Below are 18359 nucleotides of genomic sequence, written 5' to 3'. Positions count from 1 at the left end.
CTACTCCATGCGAGAAATTGCCAAGAAACTGAAGATCTCGTACAGTGCTGTGTACTACTCCCTTCACAGAACAGCGCAAACTGTCTCTAACCAGAATTGAAAGGAGTGGGAGTCCCCAGTGCACAACTAAGCAAGAGGACAAGTACATTAGTGTCTAGTTTGAGAAACAGATGCCTCAAGTCCTCAACTGGCAGCTTCGTTAAATAGTACCCTCAAAACACCAGTCTCAACGTCAACAGTGAAGAGGCGACTCTGGAATGCTGGCCTTCTAGGCAGAGTAGCAAAGAAAAAGCCATATCTCGGACTGGCTAATAAGAAGAAAAGATTAAGATGGGCAAAAGAACACAGACACTGGACAGAGGAACTCTGCCTAGAAGGACAGCATCCCGGAGTCGCCTCTTCACTGTTGACATTAACAATGTCTACACTTGTCACGTCCTGACCAGTGTAAGAGGTCATTTTCTATAGTAGATGGGTCAGGGCGTGACAGGGGGGTGTGTGTTTGACAGTCTGTGTTGTTATTTCTATGTTGTGGGTTCTAGGTTTTCTGTTTCTATGTCGGGTGTTGTTTGGGGTTGATCTCCAATTGGAGGCAGCTGTTTCTTGTTGCCTTCTTGTTGCCTCTGGACAAAACGGGAATAAACATACCTGAATCTGTCCTATAGAAACTCCTGTTTGCAACTGTTGGACAAATGATTGCACCCTAGATCAGCATTTTGCAGGCAAGAGTGTACAAGGCAGTACTGAATGTGTCACTGTCTGTCACCTTGATTACTCAAAATGTTCTCTTGGCCTGTGCACCTACATTATACATGTTAATTCATAGGCTAGGGTGTAGCAACCTCATGGTAGGTATAGGGAACATTTTTATATCATGTAGCAGCCTAAACATATCGATGTTACATTTATCCGGGTGAATGGAATATGAATGATAGTCATCGAATGTGCTGTAATAGAAATAAGGCCATGTTCATTCATTTAAAAAAGTCCTTCCTCATCTATGCATGACTATGTGAGTATGCATGACTTCCCTATGGCTCAGTTGGTAGAGCATGGTGATTGCAACACCAGCATGGTGTGTGCAACGCCAGGGTTGTGGGTTTGATTCCCACGGGGGGCCAGTACAAAAAAAGAAATGCATGAAATGTAGGCACTCAATACTGTAAGTCGCTCTGGATAAGAGCGTCTGCTAAATGACTAAAATGTAAATCTTAAATGTCACTGACCACCACGGGTATGACAAAATATTTATTTTTACTGCTCTAATTACCTTGGTAATATGTTTATAATAGCAATAAGGCACCTCGGGGGTTTGTGGTATATGGCCAATATACCACAGCTAAGGGCTGTATCCAGACTCTCCGCGTTGTGTCGTGCATAAGAACAGCCCTTAGCCGTGGTATTTTGGCCATATACCACACCCCCTCAGGCCTTACTGCTTAACTATATGACAGTTCAATATTGTCTACCAGTCTATCTGTCTATCCTATCCTCTATCCACCATTCATAGAGACAATGGTGGTAGGTGGATTGTTTGTCCAAATCTGCAATAGACTAACTAGCAATTATAAATCAAATCAAACCAAATGTTATTAGTCACATGCACCGAATACAACAAGTGTAGACCTTACACTGAAATGCTTACTTACGAGCCCCTAACCAACAATGCAGTTAAAAAAAATAAGAGTAAGAACAAGAAATAAAAGTAACAAGTACTTAAAGAGCAGCAGTAAAATAACAATAGCGAGACTATACAGGGGGGTACCGGTACAGAGTCAATGTGTGGGGGCACCTGTTAGTTGAGGTAATATGTACATGTAGGTAGAGTTATTAAAGTGACTATGCATAGATAATAACAACAGAGAGTAGCAGCGGTGGAAAATAGGGTGGGGGGGCAATGCAAATAGCATGGGTGGCCATTTGATTAGATGTTCAGGAGTCTTATGGTTTCGGGGTAGAAGCTGTTTAGAAGCCTCTTGGACCTAGACATGGTGCTCCGGTACCGCTTGCCGTACGGTAGCAGAGAGAACAGTCTATGACTAGGGTGGCTGGAGTCTATGACAATTTTTAGGGCCTTCCTCTGACACCGCCTGGTAAAGAGGTCCTGGATGGAAGGAAGCTTGGCCCCACTGATGTACTGGGCCGTACGCATTAATCTCTGTAGTGCCTTGCGGTCGGAAGCCGAGCAGTTGCCATACCAGGCAGTGATGCAACCAGCCAGGATGCTCTCGATGGTGCAGCTGTAGAACCTTTTCAGGATCTGAGGACTCTTGAGGGGGAATAGGTTTTTTCGTGCCCTCTTCACAACTGTCTTGGTGTGCTTGGACCATGCTAGTTTGTTGGTGATGTGGACACCAAGGAACTTGAAGCTCTCAACCTGCTCCACTACAGCCCCGTCGATGAGAATGGGGGCATGCTCGTCCTTCTTTTCCTGTAGTCCACAATCATCTCCTTTGTCATGATCACGTTGAGGGAGAGGTTGTTGTCCTTGCACCACATGGCCAGATCTCTGACCTCCTCCCTATAGGCTGTCACCACTGTTGTGTCATCGGCAAAATGAATGATGGTGTTGGAGTCGTGCCTGGCTGTGCAGTCATGAGTGAACAGGGAGTACAGGAGGGGACTGAGCACGCACCCCTGAGGGGCTCCTGTTTTGAGGATCAGCGTGGCTAATGTATTGTTACCTACCCTTACCACCTGTGGGCGGCCCATCAGGAAGTCCAGGATCCAGTTGCGGAGGGAGGTGTTTAGTCCCAGGGTCCTTAGCTTATTGACAAGCTTTGAGGGCACTATGGACTTGAACTCTGAGCTGTAGTCAAGGAATAGCATTCTCACATAGGTGTTCCTTTTGTCCAGGTGGGAAAGGGCAGTGTGGAGTGCAATAGAGATAGGGCGGTCTGCAAATATGAGTGAGTCTAGGGTTTCTGGGATAATGGTGTTGATGTGAGCCATGACCAGCCTTTCAAAGCACTTCATGGCTACAGACGTGAGTGCTATGGGTCGGTAGTCATTTAGGCAGGTTGCCTTAGTGTTATTGGGCACAGGGACTATGGTGGTCTGCCTCTTGAAGGTCTAGCAAAAAACTCCAGCGAAAAACTCCTATCGACATTAGCGTAACGAAATGTAATATATATATTTTTTCAAATATAGGACTGTCTCATATCGTTTTATAGATACACCTCTCCCGAATCGACCCACGTTGTCCGATTTCAAAAAGGCTTTACAGAAAAAGCAAAACATTAGATTATGTTAGAGGAGTACATCGTAAAAGTAGCCACATAGCCATTTTCCAACCAACCACATGCATCACAAATAACCAAAAAACAGCTAAATGCAGCACTAACCTTTTACAAACTTCATCAGATGACACACCTAGGACATCATGTTACACAATGCATGCATTCTTTTGTTCGATAAAGTTCATATTTATATATAAAAACAGCATTTTACATCGGCGCGTGACGTTGACTAACTATTTTCCCTCAAATGCATCCCGGGAAACAGTGCTACAATTTACTCAATTACTATTCGAAAACATTTTTAAAATGTAATATTGTCATTCTAAGATTTATAGTTGAATATCTCTTGAAAGCACCTGTAATACCAGATTTAAAAATAACTTTACTGGGTAATCACACTTTGCGATAAAAGGGGATGCGATACTCAGAAAATTACCTAGTAAATACAGCTCTGCGCCATCTTGGAACAATCGCATATCACATCTAATCTTGTATACTATTGTCAATAATCCCTTACCTTTGGTTGTCTTCATCAGAAAGCACTTCCAGGAATCCCAGGTCCACAACAAATGTATTTTCGTTCGAAAAAGTCCATCCTTTATGTTCCATTAGCTTGCTGTTGTTAGCGCGTCTGAAGGCTGATCCAAAACCTTCGTCGGCCGCGGGACAGCCATTTCGAAAAAAAACATTTTTCCCCCATTTAGGTTCGTTCAAACATGTCAAATGTTGTATAACATAAATCTTCAGGGCCTGTTTCAACAAGAGAGCCAATAAGATTCGAGGGGGACGATTGTATTGTGATTCAAAACGTTTCGAAAGGAGGGGGTAGACAGGGCCGCCGGCGTCATAATGGTGATGGCCCTCCTCCTGTGACCAATTTCAACAGCGTGTCATTCTGTCAGTTTCCACAGTAGAAGGCTCAAACCACTTTGTAAAGACTGGGGACATCTAGTGGAAGCAATAGGAAGTGCTCAATGAACCATAGCTCACGGTGTGATTAATAGGCAAAGATGTGAAGTTGAGTCCACAATTCAGAATTCCACATCCTGTTACGATTGGTCTCGGGGTTTTGACTGCCATATGAGTTCTGTTATACTCACAGACACCATTCAAACAGTTTTAGATACTTTAGGGTGTTTTCTATCCACAAGTATTAATTACATGCATATCCTAGCTTCTGAGTTTGAGTAGTAGGCCGTTTAAAATGGGCACGAATTGTTTCCAAAATGCGCTGTGGCGCCCCCTATCCTAGGGGAACTCCAAGAGGTTAAAACATGTTGATATTACAGACTCAGACAGGGAGAGGTTGAAAATGTCAGTGAAGACACTTGCAAGTTGGTCAGGTCATGCTCACAGTACACGTCCTTGTATTCCGTCTGGCCCTGCAGCCTTGTGAATGTTGACCTGTTTAAAGGTCTTACTCATATTGGCTGTGGAGAGCGTGATCACACAGTCTTCCGGAACAGCTGGTGCTCTCATGCATGTTTCAGTGTTATGTGCCTCGAAGCGAGCATAGAAGTAGTTTAGCTTGTCTGGTAGGCTCGTATCACTTGGCATGTCTTGGCTGTGCTTCCCTTTCTAGTCTGTAATGGTTTGCAAGCCCTGCCACATCCGATGAGCGTCAGAGCCGGTGTAGTACGATTCGATCTTAGTCCTGTGTTGACGCTTTGCCTGTTTGATGGTTTGTCAGAGGGCATAGCGAGATTTCCGATAAGCTTCCGGGTTAGAGTCCAGCTCCTTGAAAGCGGCACCTCTAGCCTTTAGCTCAGTGCCGATCTTGCCTGTAATCCATGGCTTCTGGTTGGGGTGTGTACGTACGGTCACTGTGGGGACGATGTCATCGATGCACTTATTGATGAAGCCAATGACTGATGTGGTGTACTCAATGCCATCGGAAGAATCCCGGAACATATTCAAGTCTGTGCTAGCAAAACAATCCTGTAGTTTAGCATCTGCTTCATCTGACCACTTTTTTATTGATCGAGTCACTGGTGCTTCCTGTTTTCATTTTGGCTTGTAAGCAGGAATCAGGAGGATAGAATTATGGTCGGATTTGCCAAATGGAGGGCGAGGGAGAGCCTGGTATGCGTCTCTGTGTGTGGAGTAAAGGTGGTCCAGAGTTTTTTCCATCTGGTTGCAGATAAAAATTTGGTAAGACGGATTTAAGTTTCCCTGCATTAAAGTCCCCGGCTACTAGGAGCCCCGCCTCTGGGTGAGTGTTTTCCTGTTTGCTTATGGTGGAATACAGCTTTCAGTGTGGTCTTAGTGCCAGCATCAGTCTATGGTGGCATGTAAACAGCTTCGAAAAATACTGATAAACTGTCTAGGTAGATAGTGTGGTCTACAGCTTATCATGAGATAATCTACCTCAGGCGAGGAGAAAAACCTTGAGACTTCCTTAGATATCGTGCACCAGCTGTTATTTACAAAAATACATAGTCCGCCGCTCTTTGTCTTACCAGACACAGCTGTTCTATCCTGTCGATACGGCGTATAGCTATCCAGCTGTATGTTGATAATGTCGTCGTTCAGCCACGACTCCGTGAAGCTTAAGATATTACAGTTTTGAATGTCCCATTGGTAATTTAATCTTCCACGTAGGTCGTTGAGTTTATTTCCCAAAGATTCCACGTTTACTAGCAGAATGGAAGGAAGTGGGGGTTTATTCGATCACCCACGAATTCTCAGAAGGCAGCCCGCCCTCTGGCCCCTTTTTCTCCGCCTTCTCTTCACGCAAATTACGGGGATCTGGGCCTGTTCCCGGGAAAGCAGTATATCATTCACGTCGGACTCGTTAAAGGAAAAAAAGGATTCTGCCAGTCCGTGGTGAGCCATCGCAGTTCTGATGCCCAGGTATTTTTGGTCATAAGAGACGGTAGCAGCAACATTATGTACAAAATAAGTTAAAAAATAAGTTACAAACAAAGCAAAGAAATGAACAAAAAAAACACAATTGGTTAGGAATACATAAAACGTCAGACTTGTTCTCCGGCGCCATCTTATCTAATTCCACACATTAAAGCATTCAAAGCTGCATACATTTTCAATATAAATCCACAAGAACAAATAGGAATAGCTGATAGGCAGCCGAGAGGACAGGTGCATCATTGCTCCTGAAAGAACAGTGAAGACATGAGACAGGCAGCTCAAAAAGCTCTCCTATTGATCTTGTTTAGGGACAATCCAATTATCCTACCTACACTAGCCTACAACACCACAATGCAATGAATAAATGTATTATTGTTTTCAAGTCAGTACAAAATTGTACTCTAGGCTGCAGTGAAAATGTAATTTTAATAAGGGCGCAAGATAGGGGTGGTATACAGAAGATAGCCCTATTTGGTAAAAGACCAAGTCCATATCATGGCAAGAACAGCTCAAATAAGCATAGAGAATTGACAGTCCACCATTACTTTAAGACATGAAGGTCAATCAATGTGGGAACATTTCAAAAACTTTGAAAGTTTCTTCAAGTGCAGTCGCAAAAACCATCAAGTGCTATGATGAAACTGGCTCTCATGAGGACTGCCACAGGAAAGGAAGACCCAAAGTTACCTCTGCTGCAGAGGATTAGTTCATTAGAGTTACCAGCCTCAGAAATTTCAGCCCAAATAAATGCTTCACAGAGTTCAAGTAACACACACATCTCAACATCAACTGTTCAGAGGAGATTGCGTGAATCAGGCCTTCATGGTCGAATTGCTGCAAAGAAACCACTACTAAAAGACACCAATAATAAGAAGAGACTTGCTTGGGCCAAGAAACATGAGCAATGGACATTAGACCGGTGGAAATCTGTCCTTTGGTCTGATGAATCCAAATTTGAGATTTTTGGTTCCAACCGCCGTGTCTTTGTAAGACGCAGAGTATGTGAACGAATGATCTCCGCATGTGTGGTTCCCATCATGAAGCATGGAGGAGGAGGTGTGATGGTGTGGGGGTGCTTTGCTGGTGACACTGTCTGTGATTTATTTAGAATTCAAGGCATGCTTAACCAGCATGGCCTGGCGGCAGGTAGCCTAGTGGTTAGAGCGTTGGGCCAGTAACCGAAAGGTTGCTATATTGAATCCCCGAGCTGACAAGGTAAAAATCTCTCGTTCTGTCCCTGAACAAGGCAATTAACCCACTGTTCCTAGGCTGTCGTTGTAAATAAGAGTTTGGTCTTATCTGACTTGCCTAGTAAATAAAGGTTATATTTAAAAAGAAATGTAATGGCCATCATAGCATTCTGCAGTGATATCACATCTGGTTTATGCCTAGTGGGACTATCATTTGTTTTTTCATGGGACCTCCCATGTGCGCATACGCTTGCGGGTTCACCAATTTTTTTAATGGATGTTATAGTAAGGACAATAGACAGCTCGTGAGTTTGAAGTTTGTGGAAGCTTACAATTTATTCTACCATTTCTACCGATCTGTTAAGACAATCAGAAATTGCCAAATGGGCACTTTTCTACATATGCACGCAGAATGCCAGGTAGGCCTACTTCTCAGGCGCGCGCACTCCCTCAACGTTATAAGGACAGAGAAACCAGACTCATGCTCATTGCTCATGGAGCACTCCAAACAAAAGACAATGAAAAGATTGACAAAACTCATAATGGTTATAAAGTAAACCAAAACTCTGCAAACAACGTTTCCACAACAAGAATGAAAATGGTAAATGACTGTAATTAATACAGAATCTCTAGATCATTTGTTTTGGTACTGTCCATATGTAGCTTATTTTTGGTCACAGGTTCGGGAATGGCTGAAGAATTGTAACATTTACCTGGAGCTAACTCTGCATATAGCACTGCTGGGTGATTTTAAAAATCATAGTCAATTGATCAATAATATAATAATACTTTTAGCAAAAAAATGTATCTTTAATTTAGAATCTGTAGAAACTATGAGAATAGAAAGGTTCAGAACTTTTGTGAAACATCACAGCACAGTTGAAAAATATATGGCAAATAGAAATCAAAACTGGATGGTCTTCAGAGATAAATGGGAGGGGTTGAGGGGCGCTGAATGATGGGACTAAAAACAAACAAAAGTTAACTATTTTATAATATACTGTGTCTGTAAAATGTATATAGTATGTATAAGCTGGAAGTAGAAGCCTAAGTGTTATTGTCCATTAGTTGACTCCAATTAGGGGAGGGGTGGTAGGGTTAGGGGAAAATAATGAAGGAAAATATATACAAATATATACATATATATAGTTGAAGTCGGAAGTTTACATACACCTAGGCCAAATACATTTAAACTCAGTTTTTCACAAGTCCTGACATTTAATCCTAGTAAACATTTCCTGTCTTAGGTCAGTTAGGATCACCACTTTATTTTAAGAATGTGAAATGTCAGAATAATAGTAGAGACAATTATTTATTTCAGCTTTTATTTCTTTCATCACATTCCCAGTGGTCAGAAGTTTACATACACTCAATTAGTATTTGGTAGTATTGCCTTTAAATTGTTTAACTTGGGTCAAATGTTTTGGGTAGCCTTCCACAGGCTTCCCACAATAAGTTGGGTGAATTTTGGCCGATTCCTACTGACAGAGCTGGTGTAACTGAGTCAGGATTGTAGGCCTCCTTGCTCACACACGCTTTTTCAGTCCTGCCCACAAATTTTCTATAGGATTGAGGTCAGGGCTTTGTGATGACCACTCCAATACCTTGACTTTGTTGTCCTTAAGCCATTTTGCCACAACTTTGGAAGTATGCTTGGGGTCATTGTCCATTTGATAGACCCATTTGCGACCAAGCTTTAACTTCCTGACTGATGTCTTGAGATGTTGCTTCAATATATCCACATAATTTTTCTTCCTCATGATGCCATCTATTTTGTTCAGTGCACCAGTCCCTCCTGCAACAAAGCACCCCCACAACATGATGCTGCCACCCCCGTGCTACACGGTTGAGATGGTGTTCTTCGGCTTGCAAGCATGCCCCATTTTCCTCCAAACATAACAATGGTCATTATGGCCAAACAGTTACATTTTTGTTTCGTCAGACCAGAGGACATTTCTCCAAAAAGTATGATCTTTGTCCCCATGTGCAGTTGCAAACCGTAGTCTGGCTTTTTTATGGCGGTTTTTGAGCAGTGGCTTCTTCCTTGCTGAGCGGCCTTTCAGGTTATGTCAATATAGGACTCGATTTACTGTGGATATAGATACTTTTGTACCTGTTTCTTCCAGCATCTTCACAAGGTCCTTTGCTGTTGTTCTGGGATTGATTTGCACTTTTCACACCAAAGTACGTTCATCTCTAGGAGACAGAACACGTCTCCTTCCTGAGCGGTATGACAGCTGCGTGGTCCCATGGTGTTTATACATGCGTACTATTGTTTGTACAGATGAACGTGGTACCTTCAGGCGTTTGGAAATTGCTCCCAATTATGAACCAGACTTGTGGAGGTCTACAATTGTTTTCCTGAGGTCTAGGCTGATTTCTTTTGAGCAAAGAGGCACTGAGTTTGAAGGTAGGCCTTGAAATACATCCACAGGTACACCAATTGACTAAAGTTATGTCAATTAACATATCAGAAGCTTCTAAAGCCATGACATAATTTTCTGGAATTTTCCAAGCTGTTTAAAGGCACAGTCATCTTAGTGTATGTTAACTTCTGACCCACTGGGATTGTGATACAGTGAATTATAAGTGAAATAATCTGTCTGTAAATAATTGTTGGAAAAAATACTTGTGTCATGCACAAAGCAGATGTCCTAACCGACTTGCCAAAACTATCGTTTGTTAACAAGAAATTTGTGGAGTGGTTGAAAAACAAGTTTTAATGACTCCAACCTAATTGTATGTAAACTTCCGACTTGAACTGTATATATATATATAGATACAGTATATTTACCTAAAAAATATATACTGCTCAAAAAAATAAAGGGAACACTTAAACAACACATCCTAGATCTGAATGAAAGAAATAATCCTATTAAATACTTTTTCTTTACATAGTTGAATGTGCTGACAACAAAATCACACAAAAATAATCAATGGAAATCCAATTTATCAACCCATGGAGGTCTGGATTTGGAGTCACACTCAAAATTAAAGTGGAAAACCCCACTACAGGCTGATCCAACTTTGATGTAATGTCCTTAAAACAAGTCAAAATGAGGCTCAGTAGTGTGTGTGGCCTCTACGTGCCGGTATGACCTCACTACAATGCCTGGGCATGCTCCTGATGAGGTGGCGGATGGTCTCCTGAGGGATCTCCTCCCAGACCTGGACTAAAGCATCTAACTAAAGTGGATGGAGCGAGACATGATGTCCCAGATGTGCTCAATTGGATTCAGGTCTGGGGAATGGGCGGGCCAGTCAATAGCATCAATGCCTTCCTCTTGCAGGAACTGCTGACACACTCCAGTCACATGAGATCTAGCATTGTCTTGCATTAGGAGGAACCCAGGGCCAACCGCACCAGCATATGGTCTCACAAGGGGTCTGAGGATTTCATCTCGGTACCTAATGGCAGTCAGGCTACCTCTGGCGAGCACATGGAGGGCTGTGCGGCCCCCCAAAGAAATGCCACCTCACACCATGACTGACCCACCGCCAAACCGGTCATGCTGGAGGATGTTGCAGGCAGCAGAATGTTCTCCACAGCGTCTCCAGACTCTGTCACGTGCTCAGTGTGAACCTGCTTTCATCTGTGAAGAGCACAGGGCGCCAGTGGCGAATTTGCCAATCTTGGTGTTCTCTGGCAAATGCCAAATGTCCTGCACGGTGTTGGGCTGTAAGCACAACCCCCACCTGTGGACGTCGGGCCCTCATACCACCCTCATGGAGTCTGGCAGTGCTCTGGCAGTGCTCCTCCTGCTCCTCCTTGCACAAAGGCGGAGGTAGCGGTCCTGCTGCTGGGTTGTTGCCCTCCTACGGCCTCCTCTACATCTCCTGATGTACTGGCCTGTCTCCTGGTAGTGCCTTCATGCTCTGGACACTACGCTGACAGACAGCAAACCTTCTTGCCACAGCTCGCATTGATGTGCCATCCTGGATGAGCTGCACTACCTGAGCCACTTGTGTGGGTTGTAGACTCCGTCTCATGCTACCACTAGAGTGAAAGCACCGCCAGCATTCAAAAGTGACCAAAACATCAGCCAGGTGGCATAGGAACTGAGAAGTGGTCTGTGGTCCCCACCTGCAGAACCACTCCTTTATTGGGGGTGTCTTGCTAATTGCCTATAATTTCCACCTGTTGTCTATTCCATTTGCACAACAGCATGTGAAATTTATTGTCAATCAGTGTTGCTTCCTAAGTGGACAGTTTGATTTCACAGAAGTGTGATTGACTTGGAGTTACATTGTGTTGTTTAAGTGTTCCCTTTATTTTTTTGAGCAGTGTATATTGGGGATTGGAAATGATGCAGACAATTACATTGATGGAAGCCACAATCTAACTGCAATATTAAAGATGATTTACCCCCTAATATTTTTTTCAATAAATACATGGATTAAGAGAAATTAATGTAACCAAATGACAGGGGATTTACGGTACATTTACTAGGCCTACTGGTTACACATACAATGGGGAATTGATAAAAAAAATAAACAATCAAAGGGCAAACAATTCACAGAATGAAACAATGAACGCACATGAATTGGTGAGAGACAGCTGAGCACATTCTGGAGAGCTGAGTGCATGCATTCTGAGACACTCCATATCTTTGCCACACACCTCTTCCCTTCTTCTTGTTGCAACATTTTTAATTATACTCAAAACACATTATCTTCACACATATTTTAGATGCTTTTCACTGACAGCCGCAACTCAATCAGCTACAGTATATACATATTGCCACGCGACATACAGATATATTGCCAAATGGTGGGCAAACAGGCATAGGCCTACACTTGTGATTTGAAACAATAAAAGAAGCTAATGATGCTCTGTTGCTAAGTCGTGCTCTCTGGTGAAGTACTTTGAACCCGTGCGTGCGTGTGTGTGCGCACGTGCATATGTGTGTGTGCGAGAGGCAGAGAGCTGATGATCACAACATCTTTAGAAAACATTGTCATGTCAGCGTTGTCATATTAACTGTGTGTGTATGAGTGTGTTCTGTGTGTGTGAGAGAGAGGGGGAGAGAGATGATGATGATCACAATAACTTATAGAAAAGATTGGGATCATGTCAACATTGTGTCATGTTAGCCATGTGTGTGTGTGCGTGAGAGAGAGAGAGAGAGAGAGAGAGAGATGGTTGATGAATACACATACTGTAAGGGAAACATTGATTGTGTGTGTGTGTGTGAGAGAGAGAGAGAGAAAGAGAGAGAGAAATACATTTTGGAGGAGGGAACAAAGGGAAGGAGTAGATTAGTTATCCAGCCTGCTGACTAAGAAATGTAAACAGTCTATGTTTTGCTGTCTATCTCGCTATCTCTCTCCGTCTGCCTGACTGCCACATTGCTGAGGGGCAACATAGTCAATGTACTTGCTAGACTAAGTCTAACTCAGTGAATACCTTAGGTAATGGTTAATCATGATTAGTCTTGGTCTTCACAGTTCCTGAAACATGTAAACGTCCTGATGCATGGCCTGTATAGCAATGCTTGGTCACACACTCAGTTAGCAGTGACCTATTCTGCCACATTTATGCAACATTAAAAAAAAATATGTTTGATACTGTTGGGTTCTAACTTGAAATAACTTGAAGTATCCTTATTCATGTTACCATATTAGAACTGGGTGTAGAGTGCAGAAAGTTTACATTCTGTCAGAACATGTTATGGTTAAATCTCATGTATCCTATTGAGAGGAGAAGGGCAGTGGTCTGGTTTCAGTCACTGATAAGGAAGGACAGCCGTGTGTTAGGGAGGAGTGAGGAATGTGGGCCGAGGTCAGGTCAGATGAAGTGAGGAGGAACAGTCCTATGACATACACACATAGGAGGCAGGGCCATGACTACAAAACGAGAGGAACCACTTAAGTTCCTGCCTAGCAACAGAGATGTATTGGCTGTCTAGATGTGCAAGGAGTTGACTCCACCCAGTAGAGGGTATAAATATATGTACTTGTGGAAACATGTCTTTGTCTTTTCAACTGTTTGACCCAGTGGGTGAATTCACTTGGTTTGAGCTTTTTCTAGACGTTCGTTTGAGTTTTTAACTCCGATTGTCAGAACCTAACATTACTCTGATCTTCAATGTGTATTGATTCCTACTAGCCCACTTTGTAAGAGTTAGGTTTGTACTAGCTATGCTCATGATAATATTTTCTCTGCATCAGGTCTCACTGAGACTGCCCATGATTGCTTGATCTTAGAAAAATAAAGTGCTATCTAGAACCTAGAAAGGTTCATCGGGTGTCCCCATAGAAGAACCCTTTGAAAAACCCTTTTTGGTTCTATGTAGAACCATTTTGGTTCCAGGTAGAACTATCTAGGGTTCCATGTAAAACACTTTCTACAGAGGATTCTACATGGAACACAAAAGGGTTCTACAGAACCAGAAAGGGTTCTCCTATGGGGACAGCCTAAGAACGATTTTGGAACCCTTTCTTCTAAGAGTGTAGTGTGAGTAGATCCAATTGAAATAGCACTGCTTCTAATAATATGTTTGTAAAGCAAATAAAATCCTATTTTAACTCAAGTTTGTTTTGGTGCAAAACCCTTGTGTCCTGATTCAACAGACACATCCCTGGTGAATTATGTAAAGTTTCTCCCATTTCTCACAAGCTCATTCTCCCTATCGCTCACTCAAACTCACACACGTGCAGATTCAGAGAAGAGTAAGATATTTGCCAATTACACCCATTTCTAACAATGTTCGTTGCAGCAATGATATGACAGACATCACTTTTGAAAAATACAATATTTTATTGTCTCTAACCTTTTCCCTCGTGTGTTCCAAATATCTCTAACGGTCACCCCAGCGCGAGTAAAACATGATTTTCTTTTGTTTTGTTATGCGAGTGATGTCAGAATGCCCTCACTATTCCAAAATGTGGTGTTACGCAACAGGACAGTTAGTCTCGGGGGAAAAAGCGGAAGCGAATGTTCTGTTTGAATCGGATGACGTGTCGAGTGGAGAGGAGAGTGAGAAGAACTGGATTACATTGGCGAATGCAAAAGGAAATAAGAGAAGAAAAGTGGTAGTGGAATCTTGTAGGAATACGGTAGGAATAAGGGTTTTGGATTGATGTTGTTACCTGGGAGATCTGTTTGAAGTCTCTATTAAAATTGTAGATGCGTTGGATGAGGTGGTGTCGATGAAAAAACGATAAGTTGGCTGATACCATTTTTTTTGTGTTTCTATGGAACAGAAGGAGCATGCTCTGCATCTGAAGAAGATGTCGGATTGGAATGTGTCTTGTGTAGAACTTCGAAGCAGGGCGCCCACTCCATCCATTCTATTGGTTTTGATGAAGAGTCTCTCCCTTCTCACGTGTATTTGGGTTATATGAGATTCCCTGTGAGGGCCATCATGCCCAAACCCATGCAGTGTGATAAATGTAAATTATTTGGTTATGTGTCGTGTTAGGGTGCAGGAGACGGAGGTGGTAAGAATAAGGGCTGTCCAGAATGTCTCCTATCCGGAGGCATTGAGAAGAGTGGAAGAAAGGCTTGGTTGATGAAGTAATGGTAGTAGGAGTAGAGACACAAGATGATGTTCCTTGTCAACAGAGGGATCCTGACATGTTGCATGTTAAGAAGGTGGACTTTGTAGTGTTTATTACTTTAGTTATCAACTTCACAGTGCAAACGGAGAGGAAATCTGAGAAAATATGCATCATTGTGAGTACGGCTGATCGTTTTTTGGGACTCGGGAACTTTTCTGCAGAGGCATTACAAGTAATCCTGTCATTGAATGCTCCGTCCTCACAGGCACCTGAGCCTGTGTAGGGATGTGATTTGAATGTGACTGAAGGAGTGGAATGGTTGTTTGTTTTATTTGTGTATTTTGTATTATCTTGTGCCGCCCCGCAATGGAATATATTATTTTGGTTTTATTTCAATACCCTGTACAGTAGGTGGCGGCAATACACCAACAGGACAGGACAGTTAACCTGCGCTGCCCTCAAACCAAGACACATGTTGCCTGCTAAATATTTCTAGGCTATATTTCAACTTGTCAATTTGAATTTATTTTCTAAGAAATGTTATTTTCTAACAACACTTTGAATTGAGTTGTGTTAATTCACATAGAAGTAGCCCATTTTACTGTTGTGGACAATTTATGTGTAATAGTTTCTTATGACTAGTAGCGGAGTCAGGCGCAGGACACAGGGATAAGTGTAAACAAAACATGTTTACTCAATTTTTCAATAAACTTCTCACAGAAAAATAACATGGTTGGGAGAAAAACCTCCAACAACCACAAAACAGGAAACAATCATGGACAAGACAAACAGGAAAGGCAGAGGGTTAAATAATGAACATAATCAGGGAATCAAAAACAGGTGTACACAATAAAGACAAAACCAAACGAACAGGGAAACATCGATCGGTGGTAACTAGTAAGCTGGTGACGTCGACCGCCGAACGCCGCCCGAACAAGGAGAGGGGCCGACTTCGGCGGGAGTCGTGACATTATGTTTGAGGCTATACTGAACCGGAAAAACTTCTCTCTTCGATGAGAGCCCAAGCACCTTCCCAGTGTTTCTCCAGATCAAGTATGCAGACATTTGCGCAGTCTAGCACAATATTTTTCCCACTAGCACATTTTCTGGCTGGCACTCGCATTGCCTTCATTGTTGTCTTCCTTACAAATAATAACCTTGGGCGTGTTTGTGTTCCAATATAAGTAAGTGCCTTATTTTCTGCATATCGTTTTGTCATTTCTACTTTAGCATACCGTAAGTATGTATGAGCATAATGTATTTACTGTTTTGTTCACATGTTTTCAAGTACTGCTAACAAATCATGTATTCTGATTCTTGCATAGATTGTAATGGACACATATGATGTGTGTAAAGTACTTTTTGGTAAGGTTGTACTGATTATGATGAGCTAATGCTAAACTATTTGCCAGCTATGTGTGGCGCCATGTTTGTTGACATTATACAATGTATTCTGGGTGTCCGTAAATGTCTGTCAGACCAAAGATATTATAACAAATGAGGTGAGGGATGGTTCACTCATCTTTCGAGTAAACTTCCAGAATTGAATGATGGTAGACGACACACCCCTTCAACATGCATACTGCCAACAGACCAAACTCATCTTGTGTCCTCTTCATATCTTTGGTTTACCCTGAAAAAACAAACATGGCGGCGCACACAAACTACCCATCATCAGATTCATTTACACTTTTAGAAAGTGTTTTACTCAATTATTTTGATCAATGGTGAGCTCACCCGTGATATGAAGAATTGTAAATAGTCATTTCTATTAGCTAATTCATATTATGGTTTCTGTCAACCGAAAGTTAGCTAAATATGACCATTTGTGTTAGGTCAATATTTCCTCAGTTAGCGCTAGGACAAATGTAGCCTACCTTTTCTGGTTTGGATGACTGTGTTATGCTGTCGCAACTTCTTTGAATGTCTGAACATTGCATCTAAAAATATACTGGTCACATTCAGGACATAACGTTGTAAGGACTGTGTTTGTGAAAATGTTTCTTTGAAAATAACAGTGTTGCCAGCTCAAAAGCTAACTGTTGCGTCAATTGAAACTGGACGTTCTAACTGAGTATTCTAATCACACCGGTTTCAGCGTATGCTGCAGGGACCACTGCAGAATGATCACACCTGGGTGTTGGTACTCATCAAAGGGTTAATGCCTCTTTACATATACAGTACTTGAATTTTTTCATTTACCTTTCTTGGGGGAACTTCTGTCTGGGAAAATGTCCTCAGGATTAGGGAGCGGTGTGTTTACAAAAAGTTGTTTGAATATTACAACATGTATTAGGATTAAGCAAAACTTTACTATTTAGAGACTTAAACATTGTCATTATCCAACTACTGTCTAATTTTGATATCCTCTAAAAAATGTTTCAGATTGATAACCAATGAATTCATGTCCCACTTCAATATGAAGGGAGCAAGGAGCCAGAATGCCTTTGCTACAGGAGTCAGAAGGCCTTTGCTACCACTCGTGTGTGCTCCACTGTAGTTGGTAATGTAAGTAAATATGAGCGGTTGAGACATTTGACATAAAGAATGAAAAATGTTTTAGTCGATTCTGACTGTTAAAGGTATTTTACTGTGCGTCACTGTTCTGTCGTGTCCTGCATATCCACGTTATGGCAATCGTTAATTTATTTTCCTCACTTTTTCTGCTTACAGTAAGTGTCATGAAATGCCAGAAAACTCATTAGGTTGCCCGCAACGGGCCCTCTGGAAAATCCTAAAATATGCCGCTGACAGCCGTGGTGGAGGAGGACGCAAAGTATGTACAATATATGAGCAAGTTGCTCTTTTTTTAAACATTTAAGATATAACGGCCACCAACTTCTTTAACTAGTCCCATGGAAATGTCCACAAAGTTTCTTCAGGAATGTCCTTTCTAGTTATTTTAAAATCTCAAATCGATTAAGTTGTAATGCGCCGATTCTCTTCACTGCAGATCTGAACCATCACATTACTTTTATTAATAATTAATCAAATAAAACAATCTGCCTTTATATAAGCTGTGCCCCAGTCTTTCTCTGCATGTAATTGACATGGGTGAAACAATTACTACTGTATGCAGATGTGCAGAAAATTGTGATGTAGATTTGTTTTTGCCATTGCATAATCTATTTTAAATAAAAATCTGTTGCAGATTTAAACTTTAATTGGTGGCTATGGAAACAAATAGAAATGTAATGAACAATGTTTTCGATATCCAACGTTTTCCTCTGCTATAAAGTAGGTAATAGGCTGTAGCCAGGTGGTCATTACCAGGATATGATGAGGTCTTAAGTATGACCAATAGGCTACCTAATATAGCACATAATACAGTGCTCAGAATTATGACCAACTGGTTGTATGGTGGTCAGAAAAATACATAATATTCTGATCAGTAAAAATACATACCAACATTTTTTATTTTTCAACCAGTTTGCTACCAGAATAAGACTTCATAAAAAGACGTCATACTGACGTATTTTCAAACAGGTTTTGCCCACTGGGTGTAGGGTAGGGTCACTTGTTTTGTTTTCAACGTGTATTAGGTAAAACATGTTTTGCT

The sequence above is a fragment of the Salmo trutta genome, chromosome 16 (assembly GCF_901001165.1).
Source record: "Salmo trutta chromosome 16, fSalTru1.1, whole genome shotgun sequence".
NCBI classification, from domain to species: domain Eukaryota; kingdom Metazoa; phylum Chordata; class Actinopteri; order Salmoniformes; family Salmonidae; genus Salmo; species Salmo trutta.
Note: the sequence above shows the minus strand (reverse complement) of the source record.